This window comes from Lepeophtheirus salmonis, chromosome 3 (assembly GCF_016086655.4).
Source record: "Lepeophtheirus salmonis chromosome 3, UVic_Lsal_1.4, whole genome shotgun sequence".
Taxonomy (NCBI): domain Eukaryota; kingdom Metazoa; phylum Arthropoda; class Copepoda; order Siphonostomatoida; family Caligidae; genus Lepeophtheirus; species Lepeophtheirus salmonis.
The window spans coordinates 6,230,853-6,243,033 of NC_052133.2; positions in this window are offsets into that span (position 1 = coordinate 6,230,853).

Sequence of the window (12,181 nt, forward strand, 5' to 3'; positions counted from 1 at the left end):
ATTGAGTGGTCACGTGTGAGTGTGCACATAAAAAATGGAGAGTAACACTGACAATTTCTGTAAGAGCAAAATATGTCTTTAGGCCTACATCAACTACCACCCTTAGTTAGATGTTTCAAGATTCTAAAAATATTATTCTTTCCTGCATCTTTTTTTTTAATAACAGAAAATTTTGTGTCAGCTCAGAAAAACGTTGAAAAATGGACTTTCTCTTTAAAAATCTCATAAATTTCTAATTTTATTATCACAATGATACCATTATAGTTTATCATAAAGCTTCCCTTCTTTCTTTTCTTCAGTCAACACTACTGGATTTTGGATTTTTTCTTACTCCATTTTCTTCATCTTTTTTTCTTCTTTCGTTTGATCCAAGATATATAGAGACAAGATACTATAGAGACGTTCCTTTCAACCTACTAGTGCAAAAAAGGCTAAATGACGTAAAAAAGTAGGTCTTTAGTATTAAAAAATAATTTGGTTACTAAATAAACTAAGTATATTTATATATAGCCTTGAAAAGAGTTATTAATTAAAATTAATTATTATCGGTACTTTTTTTAATATATTTCTTTCATTTACCTAACAAGAACTACATTTCAATTAATATAGTAATCAGGGAAATATATCCTTCTTCCATTGAAATGAATGTCAGCCAGATAATCTTGTTGATAAGATTTTACAACTAATTTACTAGCTTCTTTAGTATTGTTAACTGATTAGTGTAATAAGGTGGTTAAGGAATCAATAAGAATGGATGAAAGTATAAATCTATATTCGGATTCATCTCCATGCCCGAAAAGGTTAAAAATAACCCTTTAAAAATGCCCTTATACAAATGTTTCCGTATGTCAAGGACCGTTATGGAATCAAATTTATTATGACTTCTCGAGGTAATTAAGAATCTTTTGAAAATTTCTTTTCGCAGTTGTGTCAACCAGGTGGTCCCTATGACCACCCAACTCTTATAGATACACTCAATCGTATACGTCTGCTTATGCTTGGTCGACAAGCTGAATTTGCTGTCCCATAATCTCCAGTTCAATGTAGCAGTAAATTTAGGAGCTGGAGCTACATTAGACGAATCGAACAGTTTTGATAATATTGAAGATGTACAATTCAGTACAGCTTCGATGGCTCATACATTCAATGAAAAAATTTAGTCTGAATATTGTCTTGCATTAACAGCGGAGAATTATCTTCCCGAGTTTACTTTTACAAACCAAACAATCCAAGACTCAGACTTTGAAGACGATTTTATGGGCAATCAGGGATTTATTTATATGTGTGGCTGGATTGCCTACAAATTTCAAGAGGAATTTTTCTTCCTATTTCCTTCTTCTTCAAAAAATATTTCACCTATTCTGCTAGTAGGGTTAATCAAAAAAGTCATTATACATTTATTCATTTATTTTCGTATAAAATTTATTCCTTAAAATGAAAGAAAATGCTAATGTCCGCCCACCAGAGTCCAATAACTGGACCACCCCTAAAAAAGGGCAAGATTATGTCTTATGCCAGAGTCTTTTCTAATGCAGAGGTAAATGTTAATAATGCACTACATGCCCATCTTGTGGCAGACAAGTGTTTGAGTCTGAGGATCTACTGGGATTTTCATGTTTTTTAGAAGATCCCCCCTGAGTTATATATTTTCAGGACCTTAAGTTGTTTTGTACGTCGTAAAGATTAATTATAGCTCCAATTTACAATAGTGAAAGTTTCTGGTGGAAACTTATTTTATAGCCTTGACAGTGCTTTCGACAATGTAAATATGAAGCAGTTACCCGTTGAAAAGGCAGCTATAAGTTATCGTTAACAGAAGACGAAATTGCTGGTGCACAAACTCCATATGGCTTTAAATTATCTTGCATTTGCACCAAAGTCCCTATGGACATTCTTCCCAGGCTGGAGATAATAAAGAAATGCTATAAAACCGAAGTACCTGGACCTAAGGGTGAAATTGTCACCATCGATATGAAAATTACAAAGAATTACAATTTTAAATTAAATAAAAAGAAAAACTTCATAATTACTTCAGTCAATAATTTTAAAAGAGTTACGAAAGCAGACTGAAAAATATCGTTTGTAAATTTGCTGACATTATGGTCTCCCACCAAGAACAAAATCCTGGAGACTCAGAAGTGGAGGAATGCTTCAAGAATTACAAAATGAAATGTAGGACCTCAAGTTATATTTTTGAGGTGGTAGCGGATCCCTTAAATATCCCCCAAATAATGCCTTTGGATGAAAGTCTTGCTAATCTCCGATTTACCGGAGTTAGACTAAAATATTAAATATGTTTTAGACTAGAATATCCTGTGCTAAATTGCACCGAAAGAAGACTATAAGCGAATACATACAAGTTCTAAAAGGAAAAAAAAATCAGAATTATAATTAAAAATAAATCGAAAAAATCTTCTGAACTCATTTTCCCAATTGAATAGGAACGTTCAAGCGCAAAAAAGCCAACAGAAGAATTTTTCGTTGCACAAACTGACACTGACTTTAAAAAACACTGTAGAACTCCAACCGAGGGAGGAAGGCACGGTGGAAGAACAAATACGAAGTGTCACCAATAAAACATATGGACAGAAATTGTCTACCTCCGAAGTGGAACAATGGCCAAGGGAAAGGGAATCTACTGTAAGAAGCGTATATGTCGAGCAGTACAATTTTACCTCTTTCACTAAAAGATGATAGGTTGGTCTCAAAAAGATACCTTAAGACTTCCAGAAACTGACTTCCCAAGAATCTGTTCATGTGTTCTTTCAAAGAAAAAACATTTTTCCCTTTAAGTCTAGATCTGGACCCAATTCCAGGAGGGCATTGTCAATTTCACAATCGTCCCCCATCAGTTCGTCTTCGAATCTACAAAGAATAAAAACCATGTATATGAACCAAAACATAATACTGACGGCTCTGGTAGGGTATCTAGTCTTCATGGACATAACAAAGTCGATGGAAAATGATCGTCTAATACGTTGAAAAAAGAGATATTTATATATTTAGACCAGCGACGATAAACAAAGCCTATAAAATATAAAAAATATCGTTTTTTATAGTAGTAATGCATTTATAAAACAAATATTAAAATATAAAAGACAAAAACATAAAAAAACGTGACAGTGCTGAGGAAAAAAAAAAGAAAGAACAACAAGTGTCACACAAAAAAAGAATTTACTAAAAATTGCTTAAGGTCAGCCTCACTTCCCTGGTGAGAGCAAAAAGGCATGATGTTCTAAAGAATAATAGATCTGTAACAGAAACTATGATTAAAATGTCAATCTTTGGTTTTGGTAGTTAGATGGGGTTTTAAGGGGAGAATCTTGTATTGTAGAACAGATAGCCTTTATTTAGTATCTAGGTTGGGAGAAATAAGTTAATCTTTTTGCTTCAAATTCGGTGTAGTGTAGTCATATCTTTAATTGCACGTCCATGAGACAAAGTGATAAAGCCAAGTCTTTGGATTTTGTATTCGTAGTTCTCGTTCAATTTCCTTTTCATTTTATCGTGATTAATCTTTTGCAACCGCCACGGGATATAGCTACTAACGTAACCTTAGCAAGAAATAGAGCATCCATAAGCTATGGAAACCAGTATAGTTACTTTGAGAATAAAAGAGAACTCTGCCTGGGTGATCCTCTGTCTGCAACATCCTATACTTAGACAAACTTATTCGCGATGTTCACTCAGAAGCCATGATAAAAAGATTTCATATACCTGATAAATATTAAAATGTCTTGGCTATGCGGACGACCTAACTATGGTGTTTTCAGGAAGTCCTATAAAAAAATAAAAACATTTTTACGCATGTTTAAAGGGGTTTCCAACGAATTCCGTCTTACTATCAATGAAGATAAAATCGAACTTTTATGTCCTTATAGCTCCCTAATATCGAAAGAGTCACCACAATTTAGTTTTGGAAAAAAAAATCAATTATTAGGATCATTGGATGGACCCCACAGCATGTTGCTAATTTACAAAGAAATCCTCTCAAAGATAAAAAATATTTATACCAATACTCTTACCTAAATTTATGGAATAAGTGCATGGTGCCCAAAATCACCCACTTGTTGCGAATATCTCAATTCTTAACAAATATAATTGTAATTGAAAATTCTTTCCTTAAAATCGGACGAAAGAAAAATATATCAATTGAAAGAATACATACTCCAATAAAAATGGTATCTTTAACGTGATATCATTCACCAATTTTTGGAAATGGGTCAAATTCTACAGGATCAGGAAACCCCACTACACTTTTGGAGGGCCCAATTGAATCACTTTCTAGTTGCAAAAGGATTAAAATACACTGACCGCCCACATTCGGGCCTATCTAAAGTCTTCCAAAAACTGGGCGGATTATTGGCGCTAGACTCTAAAGATTTGGTGATGTGCCTGGGGAAGTAGTGAAAAAAACTTGATGTCTCCTTGGCATAGGGAATGCCTATGAAAAATTAAATTAGCTACAAATTTACTGGAGATTTTACATTGAAAGGAGCCGTAAAATAAGGATCTAACCGCTCCTGAGAAATGGTTTCAGTACTTTTGAAACAGCCTGGAAATATTACAAAGAAGGGCAAACTGATATGTGTTTCCTGCAGTTTAATAACAGAAACAACCTGCCTCATCCTGTGGTAATACAGCAGATTGAAATAAATCTACAGTAGTGTCCAAATAATCATTGAAGAGGGGTTTGACCTCCAACTTTAGCAAAATGATTTCTTATCAACAGCAAACGACAGATAAACTCACGCAATAATTACAAAGGCGCAGTTTATAATATATAAATTGTGAACTACAAAAGACTTATGTGGTACTTTATTTTTATTAAGATTGTATTTTAGGACCTTAAATGGGATTATTGATTAATTATTATTTTATTACTATGTAGCTATTGATGGTTTTTTGTGATTGAAAGGTCAATCTGCATTGTAATACATGATTATCAATGTTGATAAGAATGAGCGTGTAGTTTTTGTGGTAAATTTTACTTGCTACATTATTATATTAATGTAGTCTGTATTAGAATATTGTTGAATAAAACTGAATGCCCTAGTGGCCAACAAAAATAAATAAATATTTAAACAGTTATTGAAGATTAGTTGCATTAAAAATATTTTGGCATTCTTATTGTACTATTCAGCCTGACTGATAGTATATATGTAAAATTTTGCTTTCTGTAAACAACAAAGGCAGATATTTTTGGGGGGATAAAGGTTTTTTTCTTAATGTTTTTTGAAGTTAAAAGCAATCAAAAACGCACACTCTTGACCCGAGTGGAAAAATTTGTTGACTAGTTTCTTTCAAAATTTAGTTACATGTTCCAAGTTTGAACTTTCAAACTTTTAGAAATACTTGATTTTAAATTTCTATGATTTAGTAGGGTGTCACTGTAAATATGATTTAATTAATAAATTTGAATGATGATGCATTTAAATTAGATAAGATCAAAATTATTTGTATAAATATTTTGTTATATTTTCTAAAAATCTACATAAAACTACGTATTTACAATATTTGAACATTTTCCAAATTGAAAAAAAAGTTTGCTTACAAGACTATTATAAGCTAGATTGTACACTCGATAGAGCCCAAACCAGTGCTTTAAATAATTTTTGCCTTAAAATTAAAAACAAATTACAAGTTTTGTATCCCAGTTTGTTTTGGTGACATTCACGTTTAACTTTGGCATCTTAAAATTTAATTTAAGTTATGTATCTCAATAGTTAAGGTAAATTTTCAGGCTGTTTATAGACCTGAAGTCTATGGTAGATTACCAGTTTCCTAACAAACCTACTAACGCAGACATTGAGAATATCGTTTTTAAAATTCTTAAACTAGAAGAAAAAAATGTATAGTGAATTGGAGTATGCCCTAGGTATAAAAAGATTGTATTTTATTTAGAACTAAAAGAAGCAATTGACATTGGAGTTGTTTTGGCATATGTTGAAGATAACTTTTTAACTAGAAAAGTGGAAGGGAATTTTAATGGACTTAAAGGAGCTGTTAGGGGTCTAAAGGCTCAACGTAAGGACGAGGATGAAAATCCAAATTATTTTTAATTAAAGTATTTACATAGATTCTCCACATAAGGATATTACTAAGGGTGATATTCGCGATGTTATTAAAGATTTTGGGGAGATATTTGTAGCAGCTAGGGAATGGTTTCCAAGACGGGAGACTTAAAGGTGTGAGGAACAGGAAATGCTAAAGACTGCCGTAAGAGATTAAATATCTGGTTTTATTCCCATTAAGGGGTTCAAAACCAGAATAACCTATGCGGGCAAGATACTACCTGTGCAAAATGTTATAAGATAAGACCATTATGCAAGGGAATGTACAAACCGATTTGTAAATTGGCATGATCATATGAAGATGATCAAAAGAACACACCCAACGTCAGTAACTGGGATTAATTCTGAAGAAAGTGTTGATGATAAGATCGTTGTGAGCAACGGGGTGGAAGAAATGAAGGATAACGAGAGTAATTGTGTTCATTTGGTTCAAATACTGAGAACAATAATGAAGAAGGACAAGATATATGGTTATGAGAAGAATTGCCTCTATTAATACTAAAGGGGGGAGAGAACGAAGATCCAGATATGCAACGATTTAAAGAGTAATCTCTTTAAAAATAGACATAATTTGTCTACAAGATGTCAGATCTAAAGTAACATCTACTTGCACTAACTCCTGTCCTTTATGCTTTCCTGCTAATTAGGTGTGTTTCTATACTGGATTCAGTCCCTTTATATGGATCATCACATTTGTGGCTAAGTCATTTGGAAATTTGTACGTTTAAAGCATTATTTCAATAAAAGTGAGCGGCACAAGATTAAAATATCATCTGATGTCTCGGACTTTATCATTATCAACGCATATGTGCCTAATACAAAATCAACCTCATTTTTCCAGTATATTATTAATAACCAAAAAAATGATTACCTCCCTTTAATTTTGATTGCTGATGTTAATGTTGATATTTATAAGAAAAACCTTTCACACCCGAATACCTCCGTATTAATGAAATTAATTCATGAGCTAAAACTGTATGATGTGATGAGGATATCGAATGAGGAAAGGGATTCCTATTCATGGAGAAGTGGTAAGCTGTCATCGAGGATCGATCTTGCTCTGGTCTCTGGTGTTTTCTATCTTTGACCAAGAAAGCTTCATATGTATTTGAACCTTCTTCAGATCATAGAATGATAAATTTATAATTCTTCACAACTCCTGTAAATAGAAGTCTTAGGCTCCCTAAGTGGATCATGGATCTACAAGAATATATACTACAACTAAAAAATAGACTCAAGATATCTTACAACCCATCTCTATCATGCAAAAGACTTTATATCACATTAATAAAACTAGTTCGGGACACAACTTTATCGTTCATAAATTTGAGAAAGAAGAAGGAAGAGAAATTACAGGGGGATATTGAAGAAATAATGAATAATGGGTCATTTTTTATTCTAACCTTTTTGTCTGACAGCTTAAACGTGTTTGATATTTTAGAAATCGTTGAAGAGGAAATGCTAAAGAAAAGTGATACTGAAAATAAGTATAACAAAAGATTTAAATGGCTCTTTCATCAAGGAAACGTCTCTCCACCAAAATAATTAATGAAATTGTTACTGAGAATAGTATAGTCTCACACTAAAAGGCTATTATCAAAGTATTTCACAATCATTACCAGAAAATAGTTGGTTGCCCTGGAAATAGTTTCCCGAGACCCAAATAGGTTGTGAATTGCACTGTATTTTCTTATAACAATATTTCTGATTATATGAGGAGATATTATAAAGATAACATAGCAACTGGTTCAGATAGTATAAGAGGAAAAATCTCAAATCTCAAATTGAAAGAAAAGGTAGACTTCCTGCTGGACTGACTCGGGTAGAATATCGCTCATTCTAAAAAAAGGAGATGGAACAGATCTTATAAAATTTTAGAAGGAGTGGTGGCAAAACAAATTGAGCCGATTTTAAATAAAAAGTCGGGATCAGAGCAGAGACGATTCCTTGAAAACAGACAGATTTGTGATATTTCAAGAATTATCTAGTTGGTCATTAAATCAACGAAAAAAAGCAAAAAGTTTGGAGCATTAATTGCAATTGATTTTAGCAATACGTTCGACACAGTGTGTTATAACTTTATCCTTTCTTTAGTGAAAAAATACCTCCCGAAAAGATTTTTTAATATAATTTGAGCCCTTCTTTATAATTGGACTTCAAATATCATGGTAAATGGAGAACGAGTGACCCAACAGTGCTAGGTAAAAGTTACAGACAAGAATATCCAGTCTCTCCTTTACTTTTCGTTACTGCTATGGACTATTTAAATTACTCCTTGAAACGCAACTATGGATGCTTTGGAATATATTTAGTTGAAAAATACACTTAATGGATACATACGCGGATGATGTTCCTCTAATGGTAGAAGGGAATTCTGAAAAAAATCTGTCAAGAAGAATTAAAATACTTTTGTCCTTTTTTGAGAAATTCTCAAGTACTTCAGGACTTAAAATTAATATGGAAGAAACTTCTATTCTCCTTTTAGATCAGTGCTTTCTTTTACCTTCTGATAAAGTTAGTGGTTGCAAGGTTTTAAATAAAGTAAAGATCTTGGGAATTGAGAGGGAGAGCAACGGCCCTGCCCTCTCCAATTGGCAAAAGTTAAACTCCCAGTCTCAAAAGTAGTGTCAAACATGGCAGAGCTACAGCTTGTGTAAAATAATTGATTTATATAATACTAAATCAATTGCACGTGTAATATAATTGGCTACAACCATCTTTTCTATAGCTGAAAAAGTGTTAAGGTAAGTGGAAAAATGGTAAATCATAGCTACATTAATGCCCTAAAGATGCCTCACAAACAATTAGGAGGAGGAATGGTTCTTTTATCTAATATTCTGCCAAAAAATTACATCAAGATTTTTACAAACATTGTGGCTGAATCCATTTAGAATGAAGGAATGGTATTACTGGGTCTCCTGTTTATAAATTTTTATTATTCGGTTCAAATCAATCAAATGATGCAATTATAAATTTTTCTAGTGAATGGACAGCTGTTCATAAATAATATGGACTAAAATACCTTCGTTTGACTTTAATGGTACTATAGACATTATCCGGCAACACTCTCACATGAAACATTAATTAAGAATTTGGGTGATCCAGTAGAGTTGGAAAATATTGGAATTCAGGATAGCTTTCAAACACTCCATGATCTAAATAGTAACTCTGTCTTCAATACTGGAAGATTTCTTTTCCCCTGTGTAGATTGTCTAACTTAAATCTTGCTCTGGTGCCGTAGTGTCTACAATTTGTCTTTCTAATAACTGAATCACTGAATGCGAAACAAACCTCCAGGAGGTGTAGTGAAGCTTTGAACCTTCCTCGTTCGTGGAATAAAATAATTATGGGTTCTTCGAGAGGTATTAATAATGGAAAAAAAGTTTACATCCCAGTTTGAGATATCGACTGCCATAATAAAATTCTTACTACCATACAAAGACTGTGGTCGAATAGTTAATAGTGTTATATACGCCTTTTTTGACTGACCTGCGTTGACTGTAGTTCGGTATTTTATTTTACTTAACCATAGCTACATAAGAGATTTTGAACCAAATTTTGCAAAGGCTCTTTTTCTGTTTGGTATTCCTACTCACCAGTCGCATCGGTCAGAAGAAGAAAAAACCATCAGTGCTGCTTTTGGAAACTGTAAAGCTTTCATAGCTCAACGCATTACGGAGGATAAAGTGATTCAGGTTATGGATCAGAGAGCTATTTTAATTTATGTTGCTACTGGATATGTAACTTTTTCTTTGAAGATTTCCCAGCTGCATGGTACTTCCTGGAATTATGCTTCGGATTTTATAAAATATAGCCCATCTTCTTCAATAAAATATGAAAATACTTTAAGAACCATCATCAATATGTAGAACAGACACTGTAAGAACATTGGAGGCTGACAAGTTGATATTTTTTGTTTTAATATTTTGTCTCACTATGCCACCTTTTAACTGCCATTTTATTATTGTTTACGTTAGTACTATGTTTTCTTATACCTATTGAGGTGTTTTTTGTTTTGTATAACTTTTATATCTGTAAGATTTTAGAGGTCAAAAGAGACAATTAATTTTAAAACATAATATTTGTTTATGTTTTATTCTAAATACAAATTTTATTTTCTTCATTTTACAAATGTGTATATTTTAATTTTTTAATGTGTGAATAAATAAGACTTAGTTAAAAAAAAAAGTGAATTTTGCATTTTTAATAATTTATATTTAACCTTGACCTTTAACTTGAATCCCTCCGTTACTTTGTTTCTCCTTGGTATTCAATGTAGTTCTTTCATGACAGTCGAAATCGAAGATTTCTAGTATTTTATCCAAACTTTCGACAATTGTCCTGGCATCTTTGACATCAATATTACCGGAATCAAATTGACGAAACCAAAATTACATATAATTGGCTGTTACAAAATCCAGGCCATAAATACTTTTGACACTTTTAGCCACCTGGCTTTTGTGTTTGCTTTGTTTGTTAGAAAAACTGTAAAATATGCCGTATATGCTTTTTGTTAGTGTCCATGTTTGACGTGTGCTCAAACAATTCTAAATACAACAATCACAAAGCTATTTTAATACCAAATATTATCTTCTTTAGGTCACTTAACCTAAACGAATTGCACCTATACAACGTGAAATATAGATTACTAAACAATATATTTGAAAAGTAATATATATTTTTTCTTCACCTATTATCTTATAACAAAGACATTAATTTTCTTGTCAATTGTTATAGAATAAAAAAGTCCCTGAAATGAGTTTCAATATAAAAACAAAACAAAAAAAAACATCAAAATAAATTTACGAATGTTGGAGTTACCTTCAAATCCCCAACAAATGAGATTAAGAAAGCCTCTTTCGCTCCTTATTAAAAGTAAAACAATAAAACTACACTGTAAAATGATAACAGAAATGGTTTTTGTTATAGATTTTATATCGATATTCTTGTACAATTTAGGTCACAAAAGTTGATACAGAATCTGGGAAGAATGTAATATTGTTTCATAAAGAAGATAGAGTTACCTTCAATATCCTAGTATAAGTAAAATCCTTTATTAAGAATTGAAGGCCAAAAATATGAGTAAGTCTAGTAAAATATACAGTAAGTCCTGGGATTGCGATACACCGAGCTTATCGAATACTCTTTTTTGATTAGTATAATATCTTGAGTGTTTGGTAGGACATTTCCTCCTTGTCATAGTCTTTCCTCCAAATGACTTAATTCATATGTATGGGGGCAAATGTTTTCCCCTCACATCTTCTCCCATACAGGGTTAGCTCGTAATCCAGGATTCTGTTTGTACATGTTTGTGTCTTTTAACATACATAGTTGACATTCCAAGGCACTCACGCACCAAAACAAAATAATATTAACTTGTTTTGTCATAGGATCTATGGTTGTACTACAATAATAATATGTATATTGTATTCAACAGAGTTTCATGATGACTTAATAATTGAATAATGTAAGACGGTAGTTGTGGTGCGTCTACCTCAACATAAACTTGAATTAAAATTCTTAAATCAGGCAAAAATTCTCAATTCAAGAAGATCCAATTCTTTCAATCAAGTATGGACTTTATATTGAAACTTTAAAATAAAAATTTTTATTCATAGTGTAGAGTAGGGAATGATTGAGGGTATTTTGTTCAAACTGAGTTGACAGATTAATGGAACTTTGGACTTGGATAAAATCAAGTATATGAATAGCCATAAGTAATTTATAGTTTTATTGAACATTTTCACATTTTTATAATAATAAAGTATTTATTGAATATAGCTATTATCTTAATTCATTTTTCAAATCATGAGGTTCCTATCTTGTAAATACCTCCTATAGATAATTATTATATGACTTCATCACTCTTGATGTCTGCCATTTTGGGAGCTTGAAGAGCGTAGTTTTTGTTATTATACAAATTCCTTTTTTATCAATATTAAGGAAGATAGTCATCTATTGGAGGTCAAAATGGGACCAATAAATAAAAAGGCTTCAACTGAGGCTGAGTATCAAAAATCTAGCCTTGTATTGCCTAATTTTATTATACATCTGACCCTAAAATGTATTCACAATATCTTATTACATCGTATGTCGATAAACATGAA